Below are 21479 nucleotides of genomic sequence, written 5' to 3'. Positions count from 1 at the left end.
TGGGGGAAAATGAGGAAAGGTAAAACAGACTGGAAAACAAAAAATGCCTAAGGGAAAGAAAAATCCCACAATTCAATAGGTGTGACAATATTTGAAAATGTCACTAGAAAATATTCTAACAGCAACAAGATCATCTTAAGCTTCCAACCTAAGATGAAAAAGAAGTTACAATCTCTTAAGCTTATACTTCTAAATTTATGCCAGACATAATGAGAAGTGCTAAAAGAGTTTAGGAAATTTTCTTGTATTTCCAAATCTGCAATTCTAAATTTTAAATGGTACAGGAATGTACTTTTATTATTTAAGGGAAAACTGTGTAAGGAAAAAAAGGTTTTACCTCAATTAAAAAAAAAAAGATAAAGGTGATGAAAATCATGGAATCTAGAAAGGCCTAGAGAGCAATAATGTATATGAATCACCAAAGTGTCCAGCAAAGAAAACTTTTCATTTATGGTGGAATAAAATTCTTCACCTGGAAATATATCTAGAGTCAAAAAGTGTATTTCACAGTTTAATGAAAATAATCCTTAAGAACTTTTTAACTTCCATTAGTATGGGCAAATAAAACATACTGATTTTAATCTGCTTAATAGGGTATAATCACATAGCCAAATAAAATCAAGTTTGAGGATAAGACTAGAAATGAATACAGTAAAGGTTAACTCTGAAGAGCATTTAAACACTTTCAACAGATGTTTACTGAGCCAGCATATATGCTAGGCAGTATGGGAACTATGGTTATACCCTAAAAGTTTGCTTTCTAGCACACTTTTTTTAAATAATAAAAATAAAGAGTATCTTTATTTAAAATAAAGATACTTAAAGATATCTTTATTTAATAAAAAATAGAGTATCTTTTATTATCCTACATAAAAAAATCAAAATACAAAATTTTGTACTCAAAACTCCTCTAGACGTGTGTGTGTTGAGATGTGTGTAAGCAGGGGATCATCTACCCTGGCAATTCACCTGTCCAGTTCAGAAAACTCCCACTCTTTCATCTTCCTACCCAGCCCCCCAGTTCCTGATACACCACTAATAAATTCTGGGCCTCTGAGGTTTGAAGAACACCCACCTACTCTAGTTGCAATGTACCCATCATGCCAAACCTAACTACAAGCATGACTACCCCACTAAGTGGCCATTTTCATTATTATAGCAAAGTAATAACTGCATTAAAAATTAAGAATTAACTCCTTTTCAAGTTTTCTTCTACTTCTGCTTATTTAGTTACCATACAAAGAATATTCAGATATTATGAAAACTCTACTATTAAAATCAATACTGGATTATTAAACTTTACTTAACAAAGACAAGTAAATGTAACCTAATATTTTTTCTATAGATCTTACATTTGAGTTCAGTAAGTGGAAGTTCTGAAGCCCAAGAAAATTTTAAAAGAATTTCTTTACACACATATATTAAACATACTTTTTCTTTAGTGATCTTTCTTTACTGGCTTCTGTCTTTTCAAGTCTGACCAGTGTGCTCCATGACCTGACCCAGCACCCAACCGTGTATCTGTCCTGAAGCAGTCACAACAGGCTTCTAAAGTGGGCAGGACAACAAAACCAGAAAAGTGACATCACTGGAGAATTAAGAACACAGACTTCCTAATTGTTTTGGAAAACAAAGGTTAAAATGATGGCCTGGAAGGTTTTAGATCACTATACAAATTCAAAGCCAAAACCAGAGGCAAAGACAGCACTTCCATGAAATAACAGCCTTATGACAATCACTTCGTACCAGATTGTGCTGTAAACTCCTTACATGAATTAATTTACTACATCTTCACAACTCCCACACTAATAATGTTCTCACTTCACAGGTGGAAAAAACTGAGGCAGAGAGAAGTTAAATAATTTGTCCAAGGTTATACAAATAGATAGCAGTAGAGAAAGGATTCAAAGCTCAGGCTCTGAACCCATGCCCCTCTTCTACAGCAATGACAGTTAACAGCAGAAACTGCAGCCATGAACAACTACTGAGTTCTTATGGTATGAAGAAAACACTTCACAATGGCTATTTCATTCATTTTTTGCAATAACCTCAAAAGAAATATGTTGTTGTTATTCTCACGTTAAAATGGTAATATTAAAGCTTAGAGAGGTGGCTAACTTCCCTAAGATTTTTTCACCTAGGCCACAGACCTCACTTGCCTGAACTTCAGCAAGAGCTACAAACCCACAAGTTCAGAATCTGTATCTCCATTCAGGGTCTGTCCTTTCATTTAAAAAAAGGTTCTTAAACCCAGTCCTACTAGAACTGATAGGTTTTACAGAACTCCACCAAAGTGACAAATCCCAAGACTGTAATGGCATTAGACAGAGAACAGGAGACCCAGGGAGGGAGGGAGGGTTGAGAGTCAAACACAGGAGTCTAATCTCTAACAGGTAAAGTCCCTCCAACTAGATACAAGCTTAACCATGAACTTTGCTTAAAGAGTGAGTAGCAGTACCAACATTAGACACTAAGAGAAAACACACTGATAGTAGGGCAGAAACTTGGCTAAGGAGGATATGTCCCCAAAGTAATAAATCCCAAGATACAAGAAAGCCTACTTTAAACTAGTGTTTCTCAGTGTGGGGGGGCCCAAAGATAAATAAAGAGCCCCTTATTGCTCTATACTGACTGTATACTAGTTGACTATTAAATTCAGAAAACAGGCCTACAGGAAAGAAAGGTCTTCAGAGGGGTGCCTGGGTGGCTTAGTCGGTTAAGTGTCTGCCTTCCACTCAGGTCATGATGCCAGGGTCCTGGGATCAAGCCCACACTGGGCTCCCCGATCAGCTTTGAGCCTTTTCTCCCTCTCCTTCTGCCACTCCCCCTGTTTATGTGCTCTCTTGCTGGCGTGCGCGCGCGCGTTCTCTCTCTCTCTCAAATAAAATCTAAAAAAACACAAAAAAAGCAGGGGGTCCCTGGGTGGCTCAGTCAGTTAAGCATCTGCCTTCAGCTCAGTTCATGACCCCAGGGTCCTGGGATTAAGCCCCGCATCGGGCTCCCTGCTCAGCAAGACCCTTCTCTCTCTCCCTCTGACTGCAGTTCAGACTACTTGTGCACTGTCTCTCTCTCTCTCTCTCTCTCTCTCTCTCTTAAATAAATAAATAAATAAAATCTTTAAAAAAAGAAAACTGTAGCCTTGACTCTTCATGGAATGTGTCTCGCTCACTACTGCCCTCAACTAAATTAAAGCAGCCTACCTCAGAGAGAAGTCAGGAAGCATTATAGTGACTACTATAATAAAACACTCATGTTTTAGAACTTGCTTGTGTTTGTTACACATTTTTCTATAGTGATAAGAAGTTAAAAAAAATTTTAAGATTTATTTATGTTTTTAAAGATTTATTTATTATTTATGTTTTTTAAGATTTATTTATGTACACACACACACACACACACACACACACACACACACAGCAATGGGGGAGGGGCAGAGGAAAAGAATCCTCAAGCAGTCTCCCCACTGAACATGGAGCTTGACCTGGGGCTGATCTCAAGACCCTAAGATTGTGACCAGAGCTGAAATCAAGAGTCCAACAGTTTAACCAAGTGAACCTCCCAGGAACCCAAAGAAGTTAAACATTTAACATGAAAAGGGTGTCTGAGGGGCACCTGGGTGGTTCTGTGGGTTAAAGCCTCTGCCTTCAGCTCAGATCATGATCCCAGGGTCCTGGGATTGAGCCCTACATCGGGTTCTCTTCTCTGCAGAGAGCCTGTTTCCTCCTCTCTCTCTCTGCCTACTTGTGATCTCTGTCTGTCAAATAAATAAATAAAATCTTAAAAGAAGAAAAGAAAAGAAAAGGAAAGGAAAGGAAAGGAAAGGAAAAGAAAAGAAAAGGGTGTCTTTGAGAATAGCAAAGAAGTGAGAAGCTGGGAACCATTATTCTACTCTTCACTAGGGAACTATAAAAGGACACCAAGAAATAAAGTGAGTGTAAGAGCTACTAAAAAGAAAAGACACCCTAGAGCCTTCTTCAAGTTAAAAAGATGGCCTAGAGCCAGCTAATATCTGACACAGGGCTGAACAGTTCAAAGGCCCATGAGGGTTCTCTGATGCAACCCAAGAAGGCCTGAAAACTATTCTACAGGGTTCATTTCCACATGTAATTCCAAGCAAGCCCAGTAGAGGTGACTAAGATTCCCAAAAGGATACAACTATGCCTTTGGTCTCTTCTCAGAATGCTTCACATTAAAATTACCTCGAGAGTTTTCTAAATATCCCCATGCCAGGTCATACCCCAAACCAATTAAATTAGAATGTCTAGGCAGAAGGAGCCAGGCATCCGTTTTGGTTTGGTTGGGTTGGGTATGGTTTGTTTGGTTTTTAAGAGTCAGGGGCACCTGGGTGGCTCAGGTCATAATCTCAGTGTCTGCCTTCAGCTCAGGTCATAATCTCAGTGTCCTGAGATCACCCTGCGTTGGGCTCTCTGCTCAGCGGGAAGCTTGCTTCTCCCTCTCCCCCTGCAGCTCTCTTATGCTCTCTTGTGCTCTCTTTCTCAAGTAAATAAGTATCTTAAAAAAAAAAAAAGAAGAAGAAGAAGAACCACCCTAGGTTATTTCAATGTGCAGCAAAGAATGGGAACCACTCTCCAAATCTCAAATCTCTTCATAAAGCAGCAATGGGGAGGAAAAAACAGGTATCTTTGCTGTAACCTAAGTCACTCCTGCCAAGGTAAGCTAAGCCCCATATTTACAAGTCAGAGAGGGAGGCAGAATGAAGAGAAAACAATTTCTACCGGTACCATTTTAGTCCCTGTGATCAATATGAATATACTGTTCTGTTCCCTGAAAGATTTTTTTGTGATGCCATATAGAAAGAAAAAAGCAGACAAGAAGATTTTAATTGTTTAGCAACTAAAGGTAATTTATTTTAGTACTTTTTTAAAGATTTTATTTATTTATTTGACAGAGAGAGATCACAAGTAGTCAGAGAGGCAGGCAGAGAGAGAGAGGAGGAAGCAGGCTCCCCACTGAGCAGAGAGCCTGATGCAGGGCTCAATCCCAGGACCCTGAGATCATGAGCTGAGCCGAAGGCAGAGGCTCATCCCAGAGCCACCCAGATGCCCCTATTTTAGTACTTCTAAGAAGTAATTATTCTTAGACTCAATCTTTAGGAAAGAAAAAGAAAAAAAGGGAGGGTTTAATAATGTCGCTTCCTGTGTAATGTTCAAAGCGGCAAGTGACATAGGAACTTGCACTCTGAACCTCCCCATTTTTTTTTCTTTAGGTTTCAAGTACTGGTCCATCTCCTGGAAGGCCACCTAGGTCATGAGGGAAATGACAATTACACCTAAAAGGCCTACATTGTCACTAAGCATTTATGGCTACAATCGAGCACAGTATTTATTAGAGTCCTTTTTTGACCAAAAGAGTGCACAATCTGAACACTTTTTCATCCCAACTTCTAGGCCACCATATCAATTGTCAACTAATGACTAAAAAGTGAAACTTCATATTTGACCCAAGTAGTTTTTAAAAAGCAAAAACAAGGGGTGCCTGGGTGGCTCAGTCAGTTAAGTGCCTGCCTTCCGCTCAGGTCATGATCCCAGGACCCTGGGATTGAGCCCGACATCAGGCTCCCTGCTCAGTGGGGAGTCTGCTTCTCCCTTCCCCAATACCCTCTCACCCAGCTCATGCTTCCTCTCTCACTTGCTTTCTAATAAATAAAAGCTCTTAAAAATAAAGAGACAAAAACAAAATCATCATCACCTTCATCATCATTATTTTGACCGAAGATAGACTTATAAATATCTTTGGGATTCCCAGGGGAAAGTTCCTGGGTACCTGCAGAGAATACAAAAGGAATTAGAGTGTATATGCTCAAAAGCAGAAGTGAAGGAGAGGAGGCACATTTAAAACGAAGTTGTCACAAATTACCTAAATAAATAAATAAATAATAAAATAAAATGAAGTTGTCTGTAGAGCACTAGATCTGAAAAGGCAAAGGAGTGTGGTCCAAGTATCATCATCTCCAACTGGATTCCTGCAGCTGTTTCTCAAGTGGTTTCCCAGATTCCTCCTCAACCCCACTTCAAGCCACTGTCCTCAAAGCAGCCAAAATGTTCTTCTAAAAACAAGTCACAATTTGAATAGTAAAAATTCCAATGGTTCTCAAAGGAGATACGTAAATGAACAATACACACAAGAAAAGAAAAGATGCTCAAATCACTAATCATTAGGGAAATGCAAATTAAACCACAATGAGATACCACTTCATACCCATTATTAGCATGATAGGAAGGGCATCAGAGTATACCACCCCAAAGTACAAGCAAGCCACTGCTGTATAAGGATTAGTTGGAACTGAAGATGACTAAGAAACAGCAGATGCAGGAAGTGTTTCAAACTGCCTTGCTCTCCCCCTTTCTACCTAAAAGGCAGACAAGAATTTCCCATCAGAAAGGCGACAACATTCTCATCATGGGACACAGGGAGTTGATGTTGAGACAAATCTGTACAAATACAACTTGAACAACCCTTATCTTCCATTAGTTTCTCCCATATATTACCTTCTCACAACCAACTGCTTCTAGAAACTAAAACTCCTTTTCCTTTGTCTTGTCAGATCTTCACATTTATAGCTCTGTGTCTAAATGATATACAAGCTCTCAGGCCTACTTGCTTCTTTGGTTTTCATTCATTTCTGTAAAGCCCCTCATTTGCATATGAAATAACCCTTTTTCTCCTGTTAATCTGGCTTTTGTCAATTTAATTTGCAGAGCCCCAGGTACTGAACCTAAGAAGATAGGGAGAATAAAAAAGATGTTTCTTCCCCTATAACATTTATCAAAAAAAAACAAAACTAAACAAAAAAACAAGTGTTGGTAGATGTGGAGGCATTGAAACTCTTGTGTACTGCTGATAGGAATGAAAAATGGTGCAACTACTGTGGAAACCAACAGTACATCAGTTCTTCAAAAAATTAAACACATAATTACCGTATGATCCAGTAATTCCACTTCTGGGTATAATCACTAAAGAACTGAAAGCAGGGACTCAGAGATACTTGTGCACCAATGTTCATTGCAGCATAATTCAACAATAGACAAAAAAGTAGAAATAACCCATGTCCAAAAAAATGAACAGATAAACAAAATGTAGTATATACATACCATGGAATATTATTCAGGTTTAAATGGGAATAAAATTCTGATACAAGCTACAAGCTACTGAAACTTAAAGATATCATACTAAGAGGCGCCTGGCTGGGTCAGTCAGTGAAGCATGACCCTTAATCTCAGGGTCATATGTTCAAGACCTATGTTGGGCATGGAGCCTACTTTAAAAATGTACATATATCATACTAAGTTAATAAACCAGACACGAAAAGACAAATATTGTAGGATTCCACTTAATATAGGTACTTAGACCAGTCAGATACATTGAGACAGAAAGTAGAATGGTAGTTACCAGGGGCTGGGGCTGGGGCTGAGGAGAGAAGAATGGAGAGCTATGGTTTAAAGTTTAGGGTACAGAGTTTTACTCCGGGACAATGAAAAAGTTCTGAAGATGTATAATGGTGATGGCTGCACAACAATGTGAACATTTTTTTTTTTTTAAGATTTCACTTATTTATTTGACAGAGAGAGATCACAAGCAGGCAGATAGGCAGGCAGAGAGAGAGAGGAGGAAGCAGGCTCCCTGCTGAGCAGAGAGCCCGATATGGGACTCGATCCCAGGACCCTGAGATCACGACCTGAGCCGAAGGCAGCGGCTTAACCCACTGAGCCACCCAGGCGCCCCCAATGTGAACATTTTTAATGTCACTGAACTGTACACTTAAATATGGTTCAAATGGTACATTTTATGTATTTTTTAACCACACACAAAGTTGTAGTACATCACTCCCCTGCTCAAAAACCCTTCAACAGTTTCCCACTGTACTTAAAATAAAATTAAAACTCTTTACCTCAAGCCACAAGGCCCTACAAAATCTGACTTCTCCCCTTCTCTCTTTAGTCCTAATCTCACACCACTTCTATTTACTCACTGTGCTACAGTCCCTCCAGGCAAGATCAACCAAATGCTTTCTGACCTCAGGCTCTATATACAACTGCTATTCACCCCTTCCCCCCCCCCCCAAAGTTCTCCCCACTGCCTGCTCCTTTTCATTTTTTAGTATTATTTATCTCAAATGTTGCCTCTTCAAAAAGTAGCACTCCCACTCCCGCCCCATCTCCGGCCCCACATATTCCATATGAAATTACATATTCTATCTTTATAACCTTGAGCAAGTTACCTTATCTCCCTAGACCCTGATGTCCTCATTTATACTGGTAAAGATAAATGACACCTCATACTACTCAATATACACTAACTTTTATTATTACTGTCAGGCACTAATGTAGCAATGCCAGTAATTCTTGATAATCTGAGTAATCTGAGTTAATTCAGGAGCTTTTGTTTTACTAGATCCAAATAAAATTCCTGTGATTAGCGCTCATGGTCCTCCATAATCCAGTCCCCAAAGGCAAATCTATTTCCCATTAGTGACAAAAATATCTCCCCCAATCAAGCCAGTCTTCTCACTGTCTCATACAATAATAATAATAGCACCTTACATTTACATCCATTTTTATTTATGAAGCATGTTTCCTTACATCTTCTCTTTCAGTTAGTTAAAAGCTACTGGAGAGGCCACAGGCTTGAACAAATTTCTACTCAGAATTTGTGGATAGCATGAAATACTTCATTGGTACTAGTTACTGATTACTAATTACTGAAGAATTACCCAGTCCTAAAAGATGATACAATGGCACTGTTGATGACAAAACTTCATCTTCCAAAATAGCCTACAATGAGACTAGAGTATCTGTTTAAACACTAACTTAACCAGAAGGATTTCAAAACCTCATCACCGTACCCCAGACCATGCTGATCTTCTCTCACAACACATTACTTTATATCAGCTGATTTCACACATCACATCTTCTCATCCAGTTATGAACCTTGTCCCCACAATCCCATGTGCCTAAGAGCAAGAATAACTGACCCTACACCGCTCCCACAATTCCCATTAAACCCCACTGACAATCAGTAGATACCTATGGTTTACTTTAAGCACATCCTTGAGTCTAACCCCATCTTCTCCCAAGCAGCAATGACTTCCCTGCAGTGTTGGGGGGATAGGGGGACAAAAGGGCAGAGGAGATGGAAGTTTCAAGATAAAATTAAAGTACCTTCAATTATCCATTTTGTGGCTAGATGAATCTGAGAAGAAATCTACTACAATCCCCTGACATTTCTTTTTTTTTTTTTTTAAAGATTTATTTATTTATTTGACAGAGAGAGATTACAAGTAGGCAGAGAGGCAGGCAGAGAGAGAGAGGAGGAAGCAGGCTCCCCGCTGAGCAGAGAGCCCGATGCGGGACTCCCAGGACCCTGAGATCATGACGGGAGCAGAAGGCAGCACTGAGCCACCCAGGCGCCCCAATCCCCTGACATTTCATTATGAAATAAAACCCAGGGTATCTTGCCTAAAATGAGACAGTTAATGGCAAAAACTATATTGATCTAGAAGACAGGTCCTGACTCTCTATTTAGGTTTTTCTCTATACCATACTACTTTCTTTACCTCCACTAGAAAGGCTACTTTTGTAAAATACTAAATGAACTGCAACATTAAATGAAGCTTATTCTCTTTTGCTTTAAAAGAACATAACCCGAGGGCACCTGGGGTAGTTCAGTCAATTACGTGTCTGCCTGCAACTCAGGTCATCTGCCTGCAGCTCAGGTCATGATCTTGGCCTCCTGGGATCCAGCCATCTCCACCCCCACCTCCCTCACCCTGTTCAGCAGGGAGTCCGCTTCCCCCCCTCTCTCCGCCCCTCCCCCCAGTCTGTGTCCTCAAGCTCTCTCAAGCGCACGCTCTTGCTCTCTCTCTCTCTCAAATAAATAAATAAAATCTTAAAAAAAAAAACAAGGGGCGCCTGGGTGGCTCAGTGGGTTAAGGCCTCTGCCTTCGACTCAGGTCATGATCCCAGGACCCTGGGAAGGAGCCCCACATTGGGCTCTCTGCTCAGCGGGGAGCCTACTTCCTCTTCTCTCTCTGCCGGCCTCTCTGCCTATTTGTGATCTCTGTCTGTCCAATAAATAAATAAAATCTTTAAAAAAACAAAAAACAAAAAAAGAACATAGAGATCAGTAATGGCAGTTTAGAGAAATGATCCTAAAATTCCAAAAATATATGCTTATTCATTAAATTATCAAATCAGCACTTTAAAGTTTCAATACACTTTATTCCCATAAATCAAACTATTACAAAGTTACTACAAGAAGGATTTAAGAAATCTTAGAGCTTAGCTTTTTTTTACATAAGTAAAAAACAACAGAAAAAAATATGAAGTAAAGCACAGATAAATACAAGATCTTCTGGATGGAGACACCTTCACAATGTCCAGCAGACACTGATAAGAAAACGTAGTTCTAGAAAAAAGAATTTGGGGGTGGGCGAGGACTACATAAAGACCTAGGCTCAACAATCTATTATATGAAGTTTCATTTAAAGCATGAAAGATCTTGGTTTATTCATTCATTTGCTCACTTACTCATTCACAATATTTATTGCAGTACCTACTATGCACCAGAACTGGAGATGTGAAAGGTGAAACAAGACAGGATTCTTCTTGTGGAGATTATGTCTTAGTTGGAGACAATAAACAAGCAAGCGCAGAAACAAGTTAATATCAGTTTGTCATAAACTACTACGGAGAAAATAAACAAACAGGGTGATGTGAAGATATCTGAGGACTCTACGTGAAGTATCAGATCAAGGAAGGCCCTCTAGGAAGGTCTGATCTGAAAAACAAGAGGAAGTAAAGTCTGGTTCCAATTTCCTTCCAACCAAAACCTTTAGAATTCTTTTCTGACCAGAATCTTGGGAGCAGGCAGTAAATTCTTTATTCCTAGTCTCCTCAGTACAAACAAATGAGAATGGGAGGAATCCCAATCCCCAGCATGGAATGGCCTGGTTTGGAGAAATCATTCAAAGTAAACAGAAGGAAACCCACAAGCATAGAAATTTTTGTTTTCCCTTTTCTTAGAAAAATGGTAGTTCTACTTTTCGGTAACATACGGGAAGAGTAATATTCTGGTATAGTGACTTTGCACAGAAAAGTAAGTAAATACATTCCTATTAGTATTTTCTAACATGAGGGGGGCAGTGTAGTTAAAGATGGGGTATGGAATAAAATCTAGGTAACATTTTGCCAACATGTTAACTTAAAATTTCTATAAAGCAATTTTTTTTTTAAAGTAGGTTCCACAGTGAAGCCCAAAACTGGACTTGAACACATAACCCTGGGATCAAGACCTGAGCTGATACCCTACAATCCAGTAATTGCACTACTGGGTATTTACCCCAAAGATACAAATATAGTGATCAAAGGGGCACATGCACCCCAATGTTTATAGCAGCAATGTCCCCAATAGCCAAACTGTGGAGAGAGCCTAGATGTCCATGGACAGGTGAATGGATAAAGACAATGTGGTATAGGGTGCCTGGGTGGTTCAATCATTAAGCGTCTACCTTGGGCTCAGGTCATGATCTCAGGTCCTAGGGTTAAGCCCCGCATTGGGCTCTCTGCTCAACAGGAAGCCTGTTTCTCCCTCTCCCATTCCCCCTGCTTGTGTTCCTTGTCTCGCTATATGACTCCCTGTCAAATAAATAAATAAAATCTTTAAAAAAAAGAGGGTGCCTGGGTGGCTCAGTGGGTTAAGCCGCTGCCTTCGGCTCAGGTCATGATCTCAGGGTCCTGGGATCGAGTCCCGCATCGGGCTCTCTGCTAGGCAGGGAGCCTGCTTCCTCCTCTTTCTCTCTGCCTGCCTCTCTGCCTGCTTGTGATCTCTCTCTGTCAAATAAATAAATAAAATCTTTAAAAAAAAAAAAAAAGATGTGGTATATAAATATAATAGAATATTATGCAGCCATCAAAAATGAAATCTTGCTAACTGCAATAATATGGATGGAACTAGAGGGTATTATGCTAAGCGAAATAAGTCAGAGAAAGACAATTATCATATGATCGCACTGATATGAGGAACTTGAGAAACAAGGCAGAGGATCAGAGGGGAAGAGAGGAAGAAATGAAACAAGACGAAATCAGAGAGGGAGAAAAACCATAACTTCTTAATTTCGGGAAACAGAGGGCTGCTGGAGTGGAAGGTCGTCGGAAGATGGGGTGGCTACGTGATGGACACTGGGGAGGTTACGTGTTGTGGTGAGGGCTGTGTATTGTGTAAAACTGATGAATCGCAGACCTCTACCTCTGAAACAAATAATACATTATCTGTTAATTTTTTTAAAAATACCTGAGCTGATATCAAGAGGCAGATGCTTAATGGACTGAGCCACCCAGATGCTGGTTACTAAGCATTTTAAATAGAAATTTTCAAACTCTAAAAGATTCCTTGTTAAAGGACAAAAAGGTATAAACAGAAAAAAGGGGGGAAACTTTTTTCTTAGTTTTCACATTTATTAAAGGCCTTAAAGTCCCCATTCCAATAACCTCCAAAGATCTGTTCAAAGTTTTTTTATGCCTCTTCCCAAATACCAAACATGCAAACAACTAGATATTTAAGCAATTTTTCAGTGGTTTCTCCCTAGCCAGGGACCTAAAGACAAATATATTAGTTAACATTATTACTACAGTCAAGACAGAGGATCACCCTCATTTTTTTTTCTTTTTTAAGATATTTATTAAACCAGATTCTTTTTTTTTTTTTTTTTTTTTAAGATTCTATCCATTTATTTGACAGAGAGAGATCACAAGTAGGCATAGAGGTAGTCAGAGAGAGAAAGAGGAGGAAGCAGCTCCCTGCCGAGCAGAGAGCCTGATGCGGGACTCGATCCCAGAACCCTGAAATCATGACCCGAGCCGAAAGCAGCGGCCTAACCCACTGAGCCACCCAGGTGCCCCAAGATCTTTATTTATTTATTTGACTAAGAGAGAGTGAGCACAACCAGGAGGAACAGCAGGCAGAGGGAGAAGGAGAAGAAGGCTCCTCGCTTGGCAGGGAGCCTGATGTGGGGCTCAAACCCCGAACGCTGGGATCATGACCCAAGGTGAAGGCAGACATTTAACAACTGAGCTACCCAGACACCCCATCACCCTCATTTTAAAGAAAAGGAAAGTGAAGCACAAAGAGGATTAATGACTATCCATTAGCAAACAAATGGGAGGAAATTAGGCATCCAAATTCTCAGCACAGGACTCTCCTGTTTTTCAAAAGCGGGGAACAAAAATCAACTTAACAGTTTGCAAATGGCACTTTTTAAAAATACAAGATAAAATAGAAACTATCAAAGTAGACGGTACCACTACAGATCTTGCTTTATGTCAGTTTTCTTTCAGTGAGATACCTACATTTTTTTCTTACACAGACACACACATGCACACACATACGTGTGTATCTGTGAAGTCTTGACATAAAAAGATCTCTTACTATGGGTTGCAGTCAAAATTTTAAAAACACTATTTCACACACTGCCTGTCATGAAATATTTGCTTGTACTGTGTATGGAAACACTGCAATAACAACATTAAAAACATTAATAGATGGTAATCCTACCAAAAAAAAAAAAATCTCCTCTTCAAATCCCATTTTTGCATAATAGTGCTCTGCTTTTTGTGCTTTAGAACTATAGTTAAATTAGCTATATAATAACAATGGCAGCAACTAGCAAGGAGAGAAGCTCTCACTAAGCCAAAGGTGCTACAAGAATCAGTGCCTATTAGTCTCCCAAGGAATTTACAATTAGAAAAGCAGAAATACTTCACAAAAAGACACAGTATGTTCACCAGAGCACAGAGGTTTAGACAGTTCTCTTCAAAAAAGGCTCAGAAATAAGTCCTCCACAGACTTGACCTCGGAATGTAATTTCAGGGGGAAAGGCCCATTCTTAGAATACTTTTTCTACACAATATTGCCCAAGGCTAATACGTAGGAAAAAAATTAACAGAAAACACAGCCTTCCACTCCTAATTAGGTCTAAAATTTTAAATGTGAACTGCTTTGAGAGAAGCTACACTAAAATTCCAGCTAAGATACAGACACATGTCTCAAGATAGCAGATCATTTTTAGATGGCATATTTGGGAGAAAAGAGAGAAGATAATAGCTCTGAAGAGTACAAAGATAAAAAAAAAATGGGTAAAGTACTTCAAGGTTAAGAATAGAAATGTTAGGACAAAGGGAAACTACTCAACCATTATGCCACAGTAACAGTTTAATCTAAAATATATTAGGCTGGGGCGCCTGGGTGGCTCAGTCAGTTAAGCGTCTGCCTTGACTCAGTCATGATCCGAGGGTCCTGGGATCGAGCCCAGTGTTGGGCTGCCTGTTAAGCAGAGAACCTGCTTCTCCCTCTCCCCCACCCATGCTCATTCATGCGTTTGCGCTCTGTTAAATAAATAAATAAATATTTTTAAAAATAAGCAAAACAAAATAAATTAGGTTGTACCACATATTTTAGTCACCTACCCAAAGCCTCATCCAAACATGTTTTGTGACAAATGAGCCCACAACCCCCTTCACAACTAACTAGACTAGCACTGGGCACCTTTGCCTGAGGCCTTGGGGAAAAAAGAGCACCTAAGAACACCAAGTTGTTGGGAACAGGAACAAAAAGGGAAAGAATTCACAAAACGAAACAATGAAGTTTGGATTAGGGGATTGACAAAGTAGATTTACAAAGAAATAGGCACAACAGGTAAACAGAGGCTATAAGTAAAATAAAAGAGATCAGCAGTAGAGAAAAAGAAATAAGCATCTCAAAAATGTAGAAAAAAACACGTGCAGTTCATGAAAGAGGAATGCTTGTTTGTGGCAGCTTTCTAGTTCCTACAAGTACATCCCCTTCCTCGAGGTGAGGAATAAAAAAAAAAAAAAAAAAAAAACCCAAGACACAAATAAATTACTAAAAGGGCTTGTATCAATTGTTACATGTAAAAAAAAGGACATCTAAAACCCTTTATCATTGAAAGTCTGAACTAGAAGAGTCCTTGGAATCAGACCAATTCACTATGTTAGTCAAGAGGAAAATGAGGATCACAAAGGAACATAAGGTTATATAGATAGTGACAGAGCTAGGACAAAAACCAAGGTCTTCTATTTCCGTAGTCCATTACTCTGTACTGCACAAACACCAATATAGAAACATTTTTTTTTTCAAAATGAGTATTTTTGTCACATATTTTTATGAGAATCATATTTTTAAAATTCTTTATATGCATAGGTCATCTCCTACAGCTTAAATAAGTTTTCCCCTTATTTACTTCCTTGCTAGTATCCTTATGAAATACATTCGCCAGATTTTCTCCTTTTCTTCCTAATTTTTTTTTAAGATTTTATTTATTTATTTGACAGACAGAAATCACAAGTAGCAGAGAGGCATCCAGAGAGAGAGAGGGAAGCAGGCTCCCTGCTGAGCAGAAAGCATGATGCGGGGCTTGATCCCACGACCCTGAGATCATGACCTGAGCTGAAGGCAGAGGCTTTAACCCACTGAGCCACCCAGGTGCCCCCCTAAATTTTTTTTAATGCATCAGTCACTGAAGACATAACATAGAAAATTCATCAGGCCCTACTGGTTTTTCTCCCAGTACATTCAACACCAGCGTTACTCAGAACGTATTACTTCACATATTACACAACAGTGTTTGAACCCAAAGTAGTACAGAACAGGCATTTTCAATGAAAAAAAATCAACAAAAGACCATAAGGATTTCCTTAAAGAAAAACTCATCACCATTGTCAGTAAATATCAGGAGAGAACAGTGCAAGAACCAAAACTATAGAGGAACTAATGTGAAATGTTTCAAATCACTCCTTATAAATTGTATTGCATTCATTCAACTTGTTCTGGATCAAAACTACCACTGGCAAACAGAAATCCCAAATGAATAAAATTACTAACCAGTAAGAAAGTGTAGAGAGTGGTGGAAAAAGTTGACATAAGGTAAAGATGGCGAAGCCCCACCTCAGGACTGCAGAACACCTAGGTGCTTACTCTGCCAAAACAAACACTTAAGCTCCTCTAAAGAGGCTCCCAAAGGACACAGCTGGGGGGGCGGGGGCGGAGGGGGGGGGGGACGGTGAATAAGTCCTTGTATCTCCAGAGCTGATCCACAGAAAAGCAGAGTCATCAATTTCCTAAGAACATTCTCAGCCATCTTCAAACAATGGAAATTAAGAAGACAGCATACTTTAAAGGAATTCCTTCCTTAGGTTTAAGGTGAACGAGGTATTAAGTAAAGAACACTTTACTAATCATTAAACAAAGAAAAGCATAAAACTCGTAAATCCAGAGGCCACTTCAGTATAACTAATTAAAGTATATTCAAAGGATTTTTTCATCAAAAGAATTAATGACGTTGTAAGCACATTATTTTTTTTTTATTCTAACAACTTAAAGATGCGTACTGTTATCTCCATTTGATGAGAAAACTCAGGCTTGGAACCTTTAATTAACCAAGGTCATAAAGCCAAGCAGTGCCTCGATCAGGATGGGAACCCAGGCTGCCTGAGTCACTCTTAGTACCGCTTTCGAGAGTGTAAGTCACAGTCGACAGAGCAGTTTAAGTTCATCCTTACCAATCACCCAGGAGCTGAGTTTGAACAGGGGGTAAAAAAGAGGCATTTGACTTTCTCCCTCAAAGTAGAGCAGAGCTGAGCTGTCAAAAGCAGAAAAAGAAGTGAGTGCGGCTGCCGCGCGGGCGCTCCTCCATCCCTGCACCAGGTCGGTCGCTCCCCCGCGCCAGTGGCCACGGGACCGAGCCCGCCCCGCTCGGATCAAGCAGCCGAACCTCGCTCGGTTCTCCGCCCGGGGCCCACGGAGCCACGGCTGTCAGACCCAGAGGAGCAGGGACAAAGAGCCTCCTCGGCCGCGGGCTACCGGCAGCTCCCGAGCCGGTTTTCCGCGGACACCTGGGGGCAGCGGCCCGGGTGGGGCGAGGGGCACGAGCGGGAAACGGTGGAGGAAGGGCGGCCGCCGGGCCTGAGGGGAATACCGGAGAGGAGCGGGGCGGGCGGGCGGAGTCGCCTCCAGCCCCCGCTTTCCTCTCGCCCCCTCCCCATTACCTTGCCTGTGGGCTTCTTGTCACCGTCGCCGCCGCCAACGGGCTCCCGAGCTGGGGCGGCGCAGCGAAAGTCGATTAGCAGGCGTCAGTTGCGTCCTGCGCTTGCGAAGCAGCCTCCAGGTGGGGATGGAGAAAGGCCAAGCTTGAGAATCACCGACGAGGTGGTTCCCAGCTCGTGGAGATTCTACTCTTCTCGTCCCTCGCAGTCCGCTTCCGCTCCGCCTCCCGGCCGGTCCCAGCCCTTCCCCCACTTCGGAGACCAGCCGATCGCAGACCGCGGCATTATGGGGGATGTAGTCCGGGAATGCGGAAGAGGCGGCACGTGCTTCTGGCCCCGCTGATCCTACTCCAGGGGTAGGGCGACGCCGTTGCGTAGCAACCAGAAGAAGCTGCCGGCATCTCCAGGATTGGAAAATTAGTTTACGGGAGGTAGATGCTCTGTCTTTTAACTCCCTGCAGTAGCTGAAAGGAGAGCGTAGGCGTCTTACTCCTGACCCTCCAGCAGGCGACTAACAATTTCAAGGCTATGACCTGGAGGCAAAAGGACGTTACAGTGATTAAAAGTGTGCTGCAGACAAGAATGTACGTTATGCCCCTGAATGCCCTTAGTCCTTGGCATAAGGCAAGAAAAATAAAAGGAATTACGAAAATAAGGAGAATCAAATTGTTATTTTTCACAGAGGATGTTATTATGTGGCAAATCCAAAAGAATCTATAGATAAATTGTTACAATTAATAGGAGTTAAACGGGTTAATTTAAAAGTCGCATTAAAAAAAAGTATTTCTATACACCAAAAAGGAAAAGATAACTAATATTTTAAGATACCACTTACAATAGCTTCAAATTAAATATCAACAACCTAGGAATAAATCAAAGAAGGGCAAACCTACATGAAGAAAACTTTTTTTTAAAGATTTATTTATTTATTTGACAGACAGAGATCACAAGTAGGCAGAGAGGCAGGCAGAGAGAGAGAGGAGGACGCAGGCTCCATGCTGAGCAGAGAACCCGATGCGGGGCCCGATCCCAGGGATCTGGGATCATGACCTGAGCCGAAAGCAGAGGCTTTAACCCACTGAGCCACCCAGGCGCCCTGAAGAAAGCATTTTTTAAAAAACATTGAAGGGGGTAACTGGATGTCTCCCTCAGTTGAGCATCCAACTCTTAATTTCTGCTCCGGTGGTGATCTCTGGGTCATGGGATTGAGCCCCATGGGGCATGGAGTCTGCTTGAGATTCTCTCTCCCCCTTTCACCTACCCCCCCAAAATTCATTGAAGAAGAAGTGTCTGTCTGGCTTAGTTGCTAGAGCATGCAACTCCTAATCTCAGAGTCATGAGTTCAAGCCCCATGTTGGTCATGGAACTTAATTTAAAAAGAAAAAAAAACAAAAACAAAAGCCCTGAAGACTTAAAACGAGATATATTTGGGGCACCTAGGTGGCTCAGTCAGTTAAGTATCAGGTCATTATCCCATGGTCCTAGAATTGAGCCCTGCATTGGGCTTCCTGCTCAGGGAGAAGATTCTCTCTCTCCCTCTGTCTGCTATTCCCTCTACTTGTGCTCTCTCTCTCTCTCTGTCAAATAAATAAATCTTTTTTAAAAATTAAAAAAAAATATGTTCATATAAGTTTCAATACTGAATGATGTTAAGTCTCCCCAGATTTATTTGTAGATACAATGCAATTCCAGAAAAAAATCTCAATAGGTGTGTGTGCATGCGTGTGTGTGTGTGTGTGTGTGTGTGTGTGTGTGTGAAACTTAAGCCAGTTAGGCATTTTATGGAAGAGCAAAGACAAGCTTCATGAGGAAGAAAGTGAACAGAAGAGGAGGAAGAAGAAGACTTGTGCTACCAGATAGCAAGTTTTATTATAAAGCCATAGTAATTAAGGCAGTGTATTACTGCCTTATAGACAAATACACCAATGGAACAGAATATAGAGCCCAGAAACTTTCATCCATACATGGGAGTTGATATTGTCATGGTGGTGATGCATAGCAATACCTAAAAAATGGTTTTCGAAAAAAAATAGTTTTCGATAATTGGTGTTAAGACAAATAGATTCTCATTTAGAAGGGGAAAAAAATGAAAATGGGCCCTTCACGTCACACACAAAAATCAATCCCAGGTGGATAACAGACATAAATTTGAATGGCAAAACAATAAAGCTTTTAGAAAATAAAAGCATATATCCATGACCTTGAGAGTAAGGGACAGACTTGGAATGCCTAGCTGGTTCAGTCAGTAGAGCATGAGACTCTTGATTTTAGGATTGTGAGTTTGAGCTCCATGTTGGGGGTAGAATTCACTTTAAAAAAAGGAAAAGAGGGGTGCCTGGGTGGCTCAGTGGGTTAAAGCCTCTGCCTTCAGCTCAGGTCATGATCCCAGGGTCCTGGGATCAAAGCCCGAATCAGGCTCTCTGCTCAGCAGGGAGCCTACTTCCCCCGCCCCCCCCCGCCCCCCCCGCCTCTGCCTGCCTCTCTGCCTACTTGTGATCTCTGTCTGTCAAATAAATAAATCTTTAAAAAAAAAAAAAAGGAAAAGAGTAAGGGACAGACTTTTTTTTAAGATTTAATTTATTCATTTGACAGAGAGAAGGAGATCACAAATAGGCAGAGCAGCAGGCAGAGAGATGGGGAAGCAGGCTCCCTGCTGAGAGAGAGCCCGGAAGCAGGGCTTGATCCCAGGACCCTGAGATCATGACCCAAGGTGAAGACAGAGCCTTAACCCACTGAGCCACCCAGGTGCCCCACGGTATAGACTTTTTAAACTAATTCAAAAAATACTATAATAGAAAATTTGATCTATTTGACTACAGTAATACTTAAGATTCAGTTTCCTCACATGACACCTTTAAGGTGTTAAAAAGCAAGCCTCAGAGTCTAATAAACTTACAGCCTTCTACTATACATCTTAAACTTATACAGAGCTGAATGTCAATTACAGCTCTATAGAACTGAAAAAAAATGTATAGCATGTATAACCAAGAAAAGTCTTCTTTCCAGAATATATAAAGAACTACAATCATAACAAAAAGATTTGGAGAGTCACATCACTAAATAAATCCAAATAATCAGTAAAGATGTGAAAAACTGTCAACATTTTTATGAAAACAGGGAAATTGAAACCACATTAAGAGAGTACTACACCACTCACCAGAATGGCTAAAATGAAAAAGATTGAAAATGACAACTGTTGACTAGGAGTGCAGCAATGGGAATTTTCATTTCACTGTAGAGAGAGTAAATTAATGGACCAGTTTGGAAAAATCATATGGCCCTATCTACTAAAGTTGAATACAGGCCCATATGTGAGCCAGCATGTCACTTCCAGGCATATACTCTTAAGAAATATACTCTTGGGCACTGGAATGCATGTCAAAGAATGTTAATAGCAGTACTATTATTATAGCTAAAAATGATAAATGATCCAATGTCCTCTATCAATAACATAATAGATAAATATATTGTGGCATAGTTGTATTAGTAGAATATAATACAACAGAAAAATGATCAAACTATATGCAATGAAATATATTAATTTTTTTTAAGATTTATTTATTTATTTATTTATTTATTTGACAGCCATTACAAGTAGGCAGAGAGGCAGGCAGAGAGAGAGAGAGAAGAAAGCAGGCTCCCTGCTGAGCAGAGAGCCGATTCAGGATTCAGAGCTCGATCCCAGTACTCTGAGATCATGACCTAAGCCGAAGGCAGAGGCTTTAACCCACTGAGCCAGCCAGGTGCCCTGATATATATGAATCTTAAAAATATAGGGTGCTTGGGTGGCTCAGTCAGTTAAGCAGCTGCCTTTGGCTCAGGTCATGATCACAGAGTTGTGGGATGGAGCCCTGCACTGGGCTCCCCACTCCATGGGGAACCTGCTTACCTGCTTCTCCCTCTGCCTGCCTACTGCTTGGCCCGCTTGTATTCTCTCTCTCTGTCAAATAAATAAATAAAATCATATATATATATATATATATATATATATATATATATATATATATATATGATGTTAGGGGATGTCTGGCTGGCTCAATTGGTAGAGCATGTGATTCTTGATCTTGGAGTTGCAAGTTTGAGCCCCAAGTTGAATGTAGAGATTATTTAAAAATAAATCTTTCAAAAATAAATAAATACACACACACACACACACACACACACACAATGCTAGGAAAAAGAAATCACTCATAATAGAATATACACTGTATTATTACATTTTTATGAAGTTCAAAAATATGACTAAAGAATGCATACTTAAGGGGTCCCTGAGTGGTTCAGTAGTTGAACATCTGACTCTTGGTTTCTGCTGGACTCATGAGCTCAGGTTCCTTTTGGACTCTACACTCAGCAGGAAGTCTGTTTCTCTCCCTCTGCCCCTTCCCCAACGTCTGTACTCTCTCT

The 21479-nt window shown here is 40.5% G+C and overlaps 1 protein-coding gene across 4 annotated transcripts in view; it reads right to left on the bottom strand.

The window, feature by feature from the left end:
- CCDC126 (coiled-coil domain containing 126) overlaps positions 1-17218 on the bottom strand; it is a 50660-nt gene extending 33442 nt beyond the window's left edge. The window contains exons 1-2 of one of the 4 annotated variants that reach the window (XM_059171360.1): positions 17079-17214; positions 16593-16672 (exon numbers count right to left, since the gene is read on the bottom strand). The gene's annotated coding sequence lies outside the window, so the exon portion shown is untranslated. Of the gene's footprint in view, positions 1-1431; positions 1549-5709; positions 5785-16592; positions 16673-17078 lie in introns of all 4 variants that reach the window. The other 3 variants (XM_059171361.1, XM_059171362.1, XM_059171359.1) reach the window with 3 other exon arrangements.
- Between the last annotated feature and the right edge of the window lie 4261 nt (positions 17219-21479).

The sequence above is a fragment of the Mustela lutreola genome, chromosome 4 (assembly GCF_030435805.1).
Source record: "Mustela lutreola isolate mMusLut2 chromosome 4, mMusLut2.pri, whole genome shotgun sequence".
In the NCBI taxonomy this organism is placed as follows: Eukaryota; Metazoa; Chordata; class Mammalia; order Carnivora; family Mustelidae; genus Mustela; species Mustela lutreola.
The sequence above is the reverse complement of the archived record's forward strand: the minus strand, read 5'-3'. Positions and strand labels throughout refer to the sequence as shown.